At 40.7% G+C, this 12416-nt stretch overlaps 1 protein-coding gene across 1 annotated transcript in view; it reads left to right on the top strand.

Moving 5' to 3' along the window:
* MAPK1 (mitogen-activated protein kinase 1) overlaps positions 1 to 4584 on the top strand; it is a 35860-nt gene extending 31276 nt beyond the window's left edge. Inside the window, exon 9 of the mRNA XM_069031322.1 lies at positions 463 to 4584. The gene's annotated coding sequence lies outside the window, so the exon portion shown is untranslated. The remainder of the gene's footprint in view (positions 1 to 462) is intronic.
* The last annotated feature ends 7832 nt before the right edge of the window (positions 4585 to 12416 follow it).

Here is a 12416-nt window from a genome sequence, read left to right as displayed (position 1 = left end):
TAAACATAGCTGGTTGACATCCTAGTGAGGGCCAGTCCCCCGGAGTTGGCTTTAAATGCACAGTAACAGTGTCCTGCTGTGCATTTCTGTTCCCCTGCACTCCCCCTGGGCTTTATCAGCCAGCTCTTCTCACTGGGCTGTTTCTCAAGATTCAGTGTCCCCTGGGCTGTGGGTTTTGGAATTGAGATGTAATATGAAAATAAAAGATTTTTGGTTCAGACAAAGAATGTGCTTCATTGATTAGCTATGTTTAATCTTCCTAATCTTTTGAAGATTCAATAGTTTAAAATGGAATGCCCTGATATCCACTGTCTCTGAATTCTTTTTTAACATCTGTAGATCCTGCTGGCTCTGACTCATGGTAAACACAGTGTGCACAGAACACAGAAATAGGAAAGGGCTTGTTTTAAAAGGTGATGTTAAACTTCCTTCACTGAAATATGTCTCTGCTCTCTTTTGTAGGACAAGGACTTAAAGGACTGGGCATGCTCAAACGTTGCTGTTCCTCTTCCCAGTTCTTTGTTGTTGGTCATGTCTTGTGGCCTCTCTCAGCTTATCCACTAACTCCTTTGAGCCATTCAGGAGGGCGGTTCCTGGTAGTTTTGGCTTTTCATGCTTTCAATGAATCTTTTAAGCCTGAAGAATTGTAATTGACACTCCTATGCGTAATGCCCATTGTTGACCTGTTGCAGTACTGTACTGTACGTGCACCTACTGCTGCCTGTGTTTTAACTGCTTGCTTTCTGGTTTGAAAGATGCAGTGGTTCCTTTCACTCCTGGATCAATATCCAAGAAGATAATTCATTAACCTGTAAGACATTTACACCATGAACTATGTTTTTCTGACTTTACTGAAGTCGCTGGCATTTTTTTTTAGAAAAGCTACTATTCAGGGCACTTTAAGTCAGTGACATCCCAGATTTTTTTTGCACGTCCTTTTTAAATAGAAATGGTTGGTTAGCATCCAGCAGAGTGTGTACCATTATGCTATGGATTGCAGCATAAGTCGTGTTCATGTCAATCTTGCTTATGCACTTGTTTGGGTGTCCTGTGCTGTACATACAGGTGTTCTATCCAGTGTAAGAGCCACATAGGAGCCCAACTTAACTGAATTCATCTAAGAAACATATTCCATGTATTGACAAAACATGTACCTTTTTCTCCCTGCTTTTTCTAAAAGAGAGCATTTAAAGTTTACCCATGTTGGAGGCATAGTACTTCCAAAGTTCCTACCATGCAGTAGTGTTTGTACAGCCTGTGCAAAGGCAAGGTGGCAGCTGCAGCTGCTCTTTGCTCCCCGTATGCTGGAAGGTTTAACACAGACCACGATGGCACCATGACCCCATGGCCAGTGCTTTTCCTGGGCAAGGCAGCCGTATCTGGTGGCAAGCAAGAAACCAAAATATGATGTTAATTAACTCAGTCTACATCCTGCATACCAATGAAATGCTTCAAATGAGGATTGATAGTTTTGACATTTGAATCTAATCACTGACATTCAGAATTCTTGCAGAGAGGAACACTGCATCTTCAAATGAGAAAGTTTGATTTTACTTTTGCTCCTACAGCATGTCAGCATCTCAAGTTCATTTCTTGCAACCTACACTATGGTGATTTGTAATCAAGCCTCCATGAGCTCGTGACATGAAGTACTGTTCTGTTGTCAAGTACTATCAAACTTTTCTGATAATGCTGAGTTAGGACAACCAAACAAAGCTAGCACTAAATAACGTTTAAAATTGTATACCTTTTAATGATCTTTTCAAGTATTTGTTACTGAAATTGTATAATGTGGAGTTTACTAGGTGTTATGTTCCAGTGCAGTGCCTCCTTTTCTTTCCCCACTGCTCTCTGTGGTGAGAAATTTGCCTTGTTTAAAATAATTACTGTGCCCTCGCATGACTGTTAAAGCTTTCTGTGCAAAGATGATTGTCTAAGTGCCACATGCCTATGATTGAGAAAAAAAAATAATCTATTGTTACCTCTGAGTTGTGTTCAACTGAAATGCTATTCAACAAATAACTTAGGAAAAATAGTTCTATTTTTAGCTTTTCATATCTCTGCTGTCTTTTTCTCATTTTATTTTGGCAGCAGTGAAGAATGGATTGTATAAAGACTGCTTGCTAATATGAACAAAATGCACTTGTAATTCCTGGAAATAAATTTAAATCTTATATCTTCACATTAACATTAAGAATTAGTTTTTGGTTTCCTCTTGGGTAATGTCTTTGAATGGAAATCAGGTTCAATTGCTACTGTAGTATATAAGGATGCTGGCTAGTTAATAACTCCAGGCTTCCTCATACCATTTAGTCTGCTCTTCAGAGAAAACTAGAAAGCCATTCACTTAGACTCCAGTAGATAAGGGTGCTTACAAGATTCCATTTCAAAATATTCTTTTTCCTATAGTTTAAATGTTAGTCTGCCAAAACTAATTTTTAATAAGCAAGGGTTCATCATTAAAGGGCATTTTCTATTAGGAAGTTCCTGTGGTACATAAATCTCTGTTGTGGGGAACAAATTCGGAGCATTGTCAGGACACTGCACAAGTGATCATGGAATTGTGGTATGGAACCTATGCTAAAAACATTTCTATAGAAGAAATATGCACTTGACTGTTGATACCAGTGTAGAAATTTCTCTTGACCTTTCTACACATCTTTACCAAAATGCTTTTCTCACTCAGTTTTGAAAAGTTGAAATATCTCTAGAATCTCTGCTACTTGCATGATCATCATTACAACAGGAATCATTTTTGGCACGGTTGGAAAGATGACTGTTACTGAAATTAGTTTGTAACACCTCAGTTTTAATTTATTAAGGAAGAACTTTGGCAGCTTACTTCACCCTTCTCTTTCCCAATTCTATTTTTTTAATACTTTCTTTCATTTGGGATGTTTGGGGAGGTGCAGACTTACCCTTGCATCCTGTCTCTCCAAATGAGAAGCCGAGGGTTTGCTTTACCTAATGTCTGGTGCTTTCGGGCTTTCTTCCTTAGCTACTCTTGCTGAATCCAATTGACATCCATCAGGATCCATAACCATATTCATCAATCTTTTACTGAATTCAGTAAACATTGTTGGGTTGAATTTGTTGATGCGTCAAATGCTGAAGCATGATTTTTTTTTTTTTTTGGTCAGATTTTGAAAATAGTTTAAAAGAAGGTGCCTCTAACAACACTGTGTTAGGTCAGTTATTTCATCATTTTACATTGGGTTATTTTCTTTATGCAGTTTCTATATTTTAGAGCGGAGAACAGCAACTCTTAATTGAAGTAGCATGCATATTTCATGGTAAAGATGCTTTGGGAATAAGGAATGTAAACAGTTCACTGTCAAAAACATTCCAACCTTACAGCTGAAGAAAAATATGCAAACACAAAATTCTCATGGATGCTTTGGCAAACAAGCGTCTGACTCTGCTGTCCTGCCTGTGGCCAGACTCTTCCTCACCCCTGTGACACCAGAGCTGGGCCGTGTACGCCGGGAGCTTCCAGGAGTGGCAGTGGGGACAGAACTCGGCAGTGGCCAAATAAAACCTGAGGAGCTGAGCAAGGCTTTCCTTGCACAATGAGAGAAAGAAAAACCTGTTGTTGCTGCCCACTGTAATATGCTACGATATATTTATACCATGTCGAAGTTGTTTGCTGAGCAACTGTACTATAGATTTAAACTTTATTAATATATATTTGCTTATGTTAGTGTAGTTTATATAGCCCTTGGTTATTGATAAATTTATTGTGTTGTTACAGCACAGTGATATGGTATAAATATAGATCTATACATACACACCATATACTTATGAATTTGGTCCCTTGCATAGTACTTTTATATTTGTACAGCAATGTCTTCAAGCAATCCCAGATTTTAGGGGAAATATTTTTGTAAATGCAGTGGTTTAAACAAAAAAGTCCAAACAATCCTTTTACTAAGTTTTAAATACATTTGTGGTTCAAAATGGTTTAGTTAACAATTGAAATCAAGACACTAAATTAGTGAAAAGTGCACATTAGTAAAGTGAAGCTTACAGTGGTTTTTGTAGCATGTGCTGTGATCAAACCAAGTGACACATTGGCGGAAATGTAAAAGTTGGACTACATGTGTAATCTAGAACAAATTTCTAAAGGTTGCAGCTGGTTTACTTACTATTGTTGCCTTTTCTCGTGTTGTATCAGTGTAGAGCACTCTTAAAATACTCAAACTGCTTTGTCTTTGCTTTGTACTGTTGGTGCCTTCTTAGTCATGTACCCCACAAGTCCTGCATAGCTAATTTAGTTAATGGTAAGTTTAAAATAAAAAAGCAAAGGAAGATTTTATAAAAAATAAATCATTTTCTGTATGTTCTTATTCATTGTAACAATTAAACATTTATATTGTGACAGATTTGTGATTTGGTTAATCTGTATAGATCAATTGTAAGTAGCAAAGGTTTATATTTCGTCTTATTCTTTTGATGTTGTAAACGTTTGTGATTTTCTTTTTTAAATCAGGTAACTTAATGTTCTGTTTTGTTTTTGGCATCTGAATCTTGTAAAAACAAATACAAAGAAAATCATTAAATTGTGTCCCTGTATTACCAAACCAACATAGTTCCGTGCATATCTAGAATGACTGGGACTTTGCTTTGCCCTGAGCTGGTCCATTGGCTGATCCAAAACTGCCCCTCCTTGGACCACTGCACGGGGAGCAGCGTGCAGACAGCAGCTATAACTGCTCAACGTGTGTATCCCCCTGTATAATTGTACCAGCTTGGAATTAAATTAGGGAAACTATCCAAAAAAACCCTACAGCTGACGTTTCTTTATAGACAGGCAGAAATGTTTTATCTTTGGTGTGAGAAAATTATGAAATCTTGACCTTTTGAGTGATGCAAATCGATTTGTGTATCTGATGATTCATGGGCTTTTTTGACACTCTATGGATATTCATATTGCACTGTTCCCACAAAATCTTGAAAATTATTACTTGCGTAATCCTTAGAGACCAAATGTTTTCATTTCAGTACAAAAAGGATCTTCTTCAACCAGGGATTTGAAATGTGGGATTTCTGGGAGCTGTGCAAGTAAGCTCATATCACTGTCATGGACTTAATTCTTCTTTTTTTTATTTTTTTTTTTTTTTAAGCTTAAAGTGCCGAAGACTGTGCCAAAGAACTGAACTCTTAAAAGGTGTAGCTGGATAATGGCAGCTAGAAACTTTAATTAATATGAAAACACACAAAATGTGACTTGAAACTAAAGAAAGCTTAACCATAACTGACAGGTCTATAACAGCTCTGCGAATTGGCTTGTAAAAACTCATCTCTCATTCCCCTCCTTGACTTTCACTGCAGAGTACATTTTTGCTCCAAGAATAGTACAGAATTTCATTTTTGCCATAGGTGGGTTTATGTGTGTTCTTATATTTTTGTTGGCTGTGACTGTTCCTCTGGCAGAAGGTGTGTTTGCCTAGCATGCACTTCAGGGAGGGACTTCAAGGTACAACTGCACAGCCATTTGGCTCCAGGAAGGTTTTGACAAGCAACTGATTGACTTAACATTGTTGTGATCCTTGTTTCAGTCGGGTTAGTTTGAAATACCACACAGATTTCCTGTGTTTCACCAGAACTGGCTGCTGATCCTCTCAGTCTCTAAGCTCCAGGTGTAGTGGCCACTCCTGAGCTATTGGAGCCAGAGTGGGTCGGGGTGGGGCTGGTGGTTCCAGTGAGCACCCCAGGTACTGGGGCAGATGGTGCACTCAAATATTCAGGAAGGCTGGCAAGGAGCTCCTTTGAGTACAAGCCCTGTTTATTGGAAGAGATACTAATGTAGGTCTGATGGCATCAAGCTTTGTAGAGCTCTGACCCAGGACTTTGCAGACCAAAGATGATTCTGTGTTGTGCATGTTTCATCTTCAGTTATTCCTTCTACTAAATTAGATATATGTAACACTGAAAGGCTTAAAAAATAAAACCATTAAGGGCATGTAGAAGACTCACAAACATCACACCAACGTATGCCATGTCTGTTGGTGGTTACCTTGCTCTGATGTGTCTTCTCACCACACGAGTCCAGGTAGCTGCAGAAGTTCTAGAGCCTCAGCTCTGCTTCCAAAGGCAACTCTGGTCAGTCTGCTAAACGCCAGCCTGGTGTCAGAGGTGTTTGCATCCCCCATCAGAAAGGTGGCCTCACTCACGTGCTGTTTGTGTGAAGCCTGATCTTGGGAGTTGGATGTGAGAACTGTTCTGTAACCCCTCCACGTGTTCCCTTTATAAATACACTGACAACTTTCCTTCATGTGTTTTCCAGAACTCTGCCTTTTTTTAGTACATCTTGCTATTGACAATTTACTTTTCTCTGTGTTTAAACTGAGTCTAAACAAGTTCCAGTTGTTACAAAAAATCTTTCTTTTATAGGTTTTGTGAGCTTTCTGATGATAAACAGCCGATTATTGATCCTATTAGTTAAACTGATGTACCTTGTGAATACTGAAAACTTCCTGCAACTTCCCTAAAGCTGCATCTCGTTTTCCTCTCAACATGCACGCACACAGAGCCCATTTTTCCTGAAGTTCCTTTTCTTTCCAGCTGATTAATTAGTGCAGTAGGGAAACGTGTGAGCCTTCTGGCTTAGTACAGAGGTAGCTTATGTTTGTATGTGAAGGCTGAAGAGAGGAGTCTTCCATTCCTGATTTTACTGAAAAGAGCAAGAAATACCTTAACCGGGTCTTGGGTTTGCAGTGTTTTCTCACATAAAAAGACAGTAAAAAAACCACTTCCATTTCTCTTCCCAGTCTGTGAGTTTGTGTGCACTCAGCTGTTGGCTGCTGCCTGCACTACTGCTCCTCCTTGTCTCCTTCCCTTGCTGCTTGCACTGGGCTGACCTTTGATCTTGCTGAGTTCCTCTTCCAGCAACACTGCCCTTCCTCAGGGGTTTTCACTTTCCATGTTGGGATCTTTCTCCAAAGTCCCTTGTCTGCTCTGACTTGACGACTTCACTGCTTTGTTCTTACTTTTCCTTACCATGCACGCTTGTAGCAGTCTCACAGCTCAGCTTTTATTTGCTTCTTTCATTTTTTACCCCTGTACAGCTGAGCCAAGGACACAGTTGTGCTTCACAGAGCTGGGCCTGGGTACAGGCAGCTGACCCTGGAGCCCTGGTTCAGCCACTGGCCCTGGGGAGAAAACCAGGGTAGCGCAGAGCAGCTCCAGTCCCAGGTCAGTCCTGGGATGGCACCAGCCAGGGCGTTGGCAGTGCAGGGATCTCTTATTCCACCTTGCAAGTTTAATTCTGACCTTGAGTGATGTGTGATCTGTGTCTGAAAATTTAGGCTTTTTTAGGAAAAAAAAACAAACCCCAAAGCTGTAAGAGAATGCCATAGAATTTTGTAAAATTTGCTTTTACTAAAAGACTTGAGATGCACCTTTTAGGGGGTTTTGTTAGTTTATTTGGTTTTGTTGGTTTGTTGTTTGGGGGTTTTTTGTAACATCCAAGACTAAATGGCTTGTTGTGAACATCTTTTTCTGCCTTAAAACTGCAAATGCAAAAATGCTGAATATTCAGAATTTTGGCTTGAAACTCTCTGAACCGATGATACCACAGGAGAGCTGGAAGGTTTTTTAGACAAGCCTAGGTCACCTTTCATTTTGATAGCTAGTACTGACAAGGAAATTTGGACTAAAAAACCTTTCTTTGTTCCTAGAAGCGTTAAAACTCACAGATATTCTAACTTATAGTTGAGGCATCACAGACTCAAGAGTTCAAACTTTGGACTTTTTAATGCATTCTGTGTTTTTAAAAAATTTGTTGTTAGTTTTTGTACACATACATACCTTTGCAGGCTTTCTGAGTAGGTTTGCATAGGTGTGGAGGGGACACAAACTTGCAGCCAGTTTGCCCACTCAGAAGTATTTCAGTGGGTGTTGTTGCTGTCACTGTAGCTCCGTGTTTTGATCCTGTGTTTGCCTTCATGCGGTACAAGCGCAGCACTCCAGACAAAAGTGGGCATTGAAAATAAAACCATTTCTTAATCTTTCTGTTGTAGCTAAACGTAATACAAGCTTGGGTTTGAGGGTATGCTTGATATTTTGGAAGAACTGTGTTAAGCTGTTTTTCCAGCTGACTTGGTGACATTTCTGTAAGTAAAATACACTGTTGTTCCAGCATGGCAAAGGTCTGCATAATTCATGTGCTCAACTTAATCACTGGTTTTCTTCTTGTGACAATAAATGGCATTGTACCAAAAGCAATATATCCTGTGTGTAGTTAGTAGTGGAAATAATTATTACTGTGCAGCTTGTATTTTCATTGTCTTTGCAGCCCCTACCATGGATCGTGTGCATTGACAGTCACTCCGGTCTATTAAAGATGTCTGGGGAGAAAACCCAGTCCTGAATAACACTTGTTTGCTTTCTGGAAGCTGCTGCTGTACTTTGAAGCAGAAAAGGGTCGCACCTGATGCTGCATTAAGCTTATTTTCTTCTGAGGCTTGTCATCAGACTACATCTAGGTCTAGCGTGTTTCTCCAGATTTGCTCCTCCACATTGTTCCTCTTGAGAAAGGCCCAGGCTCAACACCAGCATCATTAGAGCCAAGGATTATAAGAGAGCAGAAGGGCTTTTTTCTCTGCTTGATTTTGGGATTCTGCTAAGCTGTGCACAGCTTTAGAGCGTGGCACTGTAAAAAGACTTGTGGAATGCTGCAACTGGTTGTGCTCACCAACTACTTAACTCAAGACCAGATAAGACCTCACAGGCAATATGCAATGCTTGGGAACTCTCTAGTCTGTTCCCTCCTGCCCCCCAGTAGCAATTCTGCACTACTGGCTCTGCAAGTAAACCAGCCCTGGATAACTCACTTCAAAGGGAAGCTTTGGGTTTCATTTCTGGGTGCTCAAAAGGGCAAGATATTAAGACAGTTTTCTCCCTATCACTTGCATTTGACTGCTAGTGTAGTACTCATTATACTAAATTGTCACTGTACAAAAAATTTTATGCTGCAGAAATAAGAGGGCTGAAGAGCTTGCTCTTCTCAACATATATTCCTTCTTGCTTTCTAAGTCTGTAGAAAAATACCTACTTTCAGTTATAGCTAAATAGCTTTTCTGCATTCTCTGTGCACATTTTTCTCTGCTGCCTCCTACTCTTCTTAGATGTGACTTACTTTACTGCTAATGGTGTTATAAAAACTGTAGTACTACAGGTGTCATGTGGTAACTTGTAAATAAAATTACTGTAAACGCACAGTCAAGTTATTTGTGGTGCTGCTCTGTACGTGTGTGACACTGCCTTAGCTGTCAATCCTCACTGCACTTCCCTGGAAGATCACTTGGGGATTATAAAGCCTGTGCCTTGTATGAAGAACCTTTTGCTGACCAGCCTGCACAGCAAACTGGTCCTATTAACAAGTTCCAGGCAACTCTAACACTGACAGCAATTATTTCTAGGCAGGAATGTTGCCACATCATTTGCCAGCTGACAGCAAATCAACCCTTCTGTCAGACTGATTGTCAGTGGAGTAATAATACCGTTTTATGTAAATAACTCTAACCATTTGTATAGCAAGTACAGAACACAGGATTATTTACAGTTGGAGGCTGATGAGGAAGCTGTTGCTGGGGCGTTGTGTCCTTGCTGCCTGCTGCTGTGTTTCCTATCCAAGTGAGAGAGGGGTGGAAAAGAATGGCAGAGGTCTGACCTGTGTGGAGAACACAAAGTGCTGTATTTTAGTTAAAAATCCAGATGCACTGCTCTGCTGCGCTCTCTGGGTGTCGAGGCTGGCAGTGGAGCAGCAGAGACTGCGTGGCTGGGCTGGAGCAGAGGGACAGCAGGAATGCTGGGAGCTGGGGAGATGTGCTCAGGAGCAGTGCTCTCTCTCTCTCTCCTAGAAATCGGTCCAGAGGAGATGGAATGAGCAGCCAGGTGTGAAGCTTTTCAGAACAATTTGCCCTCTTGAATGCATGTGTCCATGTGTTGTGGAAGACCTGTCATTGGGCAGTGCAGTAGATAAAATTTAAGGGGTTTCGTGCCTTTTCTTTGGGCAGTGAATATGAAATATTTTTAGGAAATATTCAAATGGCTGCATTTTCTGCAGTGCTGAAGAGAGATGCAGCTTGTAATTCCCAGCTACCTGAGGCTACAGTCAGCTGTCTCATGTATGCAGGGGAAAACTCACTTTTTGGAGATGACAATATTTCTGCTTCCCAACTTTCAACTGCTCCTGTAATTCTTCACGGATTTCTTCCCTTTAAACCTCTTTCCCTGTAACTGTTACATATGGTCTTTGGGACCCTGAGTCTTTCAAAGGTATTTAAGTGAATTAAGAGGCAAATACCACATGGAAACATTTATCTGGAAACAATTTCACTTAACATGGATCAAAGTTTCTGAAAGCAGGAACTTGTGGCCTTTTACCACAAGGGGTAACAGAGTTAATTTACAACAAGCATATTAAACTAAACACTTAGCTCAAAGAATAAATACAAATACAGTCCTTTTCAGAATAAAATGCCATGTCCATGATAGCTATTGAATTAAATCTCTGGGGGGGAAAAAGGGGCTATAAACCAAAAATGTCTCCAAATCAATGCACTTGAATGAATGAAATTTGTGTGTGCAACAGGGATTGTCTGAAGGTGGTGATTATAACCCAGGTGGGTTTGGTGGGTAGAGAGGTGGGCAGCAACAATGAAGCCTGTGGCATTTCTTGTATAAATATTTCTATCTGCAAATTGCCATGCTCCTCATCAAACAAAGGTAGCAATTAATTTAGCAGGAGAGTCCATTTCAGCTCTTAAGGTGCTCATTTCAGAATATTCAGGAATTGTCTTGGCATCTACTTGCACTGAGAATGGATTCATGATGACATGCTTGTGTTCAATTACTGAAATTTTGCATGTGTATATTTTGGTTTTACTTGAATCTATGAATCACTTCAACATTTAGTAATTTTCACTGTGAAAAGAAGCGTGATTGCCTTTCAGTGATCTGTCTTGCTCCTGCTTTCTAACTGTGCTAGATTTTGGAGCAGGGGGAGTGAAGCCTTCCATGCCCTGGAATAAAATTATCTTCAGGTAAACTAGTAAAAATTACAAACTCTTTGATGGTCTGTTTAGGGATAATAAATACATATGTATACCCTTTGCACCTACTCAGGCAGTGAAGAGCTAACCAATTCCTGAAAAGCTTGGGGGAAATAGAAAATGTAAACCCAGCTCATGCTCTCTTACTATAAGCACAATTCCTACACCCTGCTGGAGACTACACCATGGGCTGTCAGCTTCCAGGGCTTGGTAATTAGCAGCTGCTACAATACTTCTGGGTGTTTTTTCCAATGCCATGTTAGTTTTCTTGCACCAGCCCCAAAACTGGATTCATGCAGTGCCCAGTCTCCCTCAGGAAGTAATGGGCTCAGCCAGAGGTGTCCTGCCTGGTATCTTCTTGCAATGATTTTGTTTCCGTTTGTTGTCTTGTGCAATCAGTTATTTTCTTGTTCTCTTACACTTAAAGGCTGTGATGGGGTCAGATGAATGCCTGGCCCTCCTGGATAACAGGCAGTCCATCTCAAGAACTTTTTGTAATTCAGTGCAATTAGAAGTAGCTGTTGTCAAATGTAGCCAAGCTCCTGAAGGCAACCATAGAAAAATTCCACTGGAAAGAGCCTCTGAAGGTCACCTGGCCCAACCCTGCCGACAGTGCAGACCCGGAGGCCTCTGGGCTGCATGGGGCTGAAGAGGACCTGCTCAAGGGAGCAGAAAAGTAGATCTTTAGTTCATAGTTGCTAATGCCTTATACTGCTAAACTTCGCAGTTTTTAAGAAGTTCAGTGATCAAGACAGAGATTTAGGCATGAAATGTATCCTTTAATCACTTTCACCCCTACTTCAGTCACACTGGGTGTGAGGCTACCCCTCACATCCTTTTCTCTTTTGACTGGAAGACATTGGCAGCAAAGGATGTGATTCCCGTTTCTACAGAGCCTTCAGCCACCACAGAGATGCAAAGGCTGAGCCCCTCCTTGCTGCACAGGCTGCCCTCCCTGGCACCACCAGAGTTTGTGCTGTTCCTGCTCCTGGGCTGAGCTTTCGTTCTTGTGCCACCTTGCCCGTTTCAAGCACTGGATTTTACACATTTTTTCTACAGATCAAAACCCATTTTGTGTAATGTTTGCTATTCATTTTGTCTGTGGGTCAAGTTTTTCCAGCAACAGCAATCTAGTCTTCAGAAAGCAAAAAGAACAGAGATAAAACTGACCCTAGAAATGACGTAATGACACTTTTTATTCAGCCTCACAGTAGAAACCTTGCCTCTGTTAAAATCCAAATAAAAGCTTTCAAAGGAAATGAGAAAGCATAACCGTAGCTCAGAGCTCTGTGCTGCAAAGCGCTCCTGCCTAGCCTGGTCCTGCAGAGCTGTCGGGATGATCACGGGCTGTGCTCGTGC

The sequence above is a fragment of the Aphelocoma coerulescens genome, chromosome 15 (genome assembly GCF_041296385.1).
Source record: "Aphelocoma coerulescens isolate FSJ_1873_10779 chromosome 15, UR_Acoe_1.0, whole genome shotgun sequence".
Classification (NCBI taxonomy): Eukaryota; Metazoa; Chordata; class Aves; order Passeriformes; family Corvidae; genus Aphelocoma; species Aphelocoma coerulescens.
The sequence above is the reverse complement of the archived record's forward strand: the minus strand, read 5'-3'. Positions and strand labels throughout refer to the sequence as shown.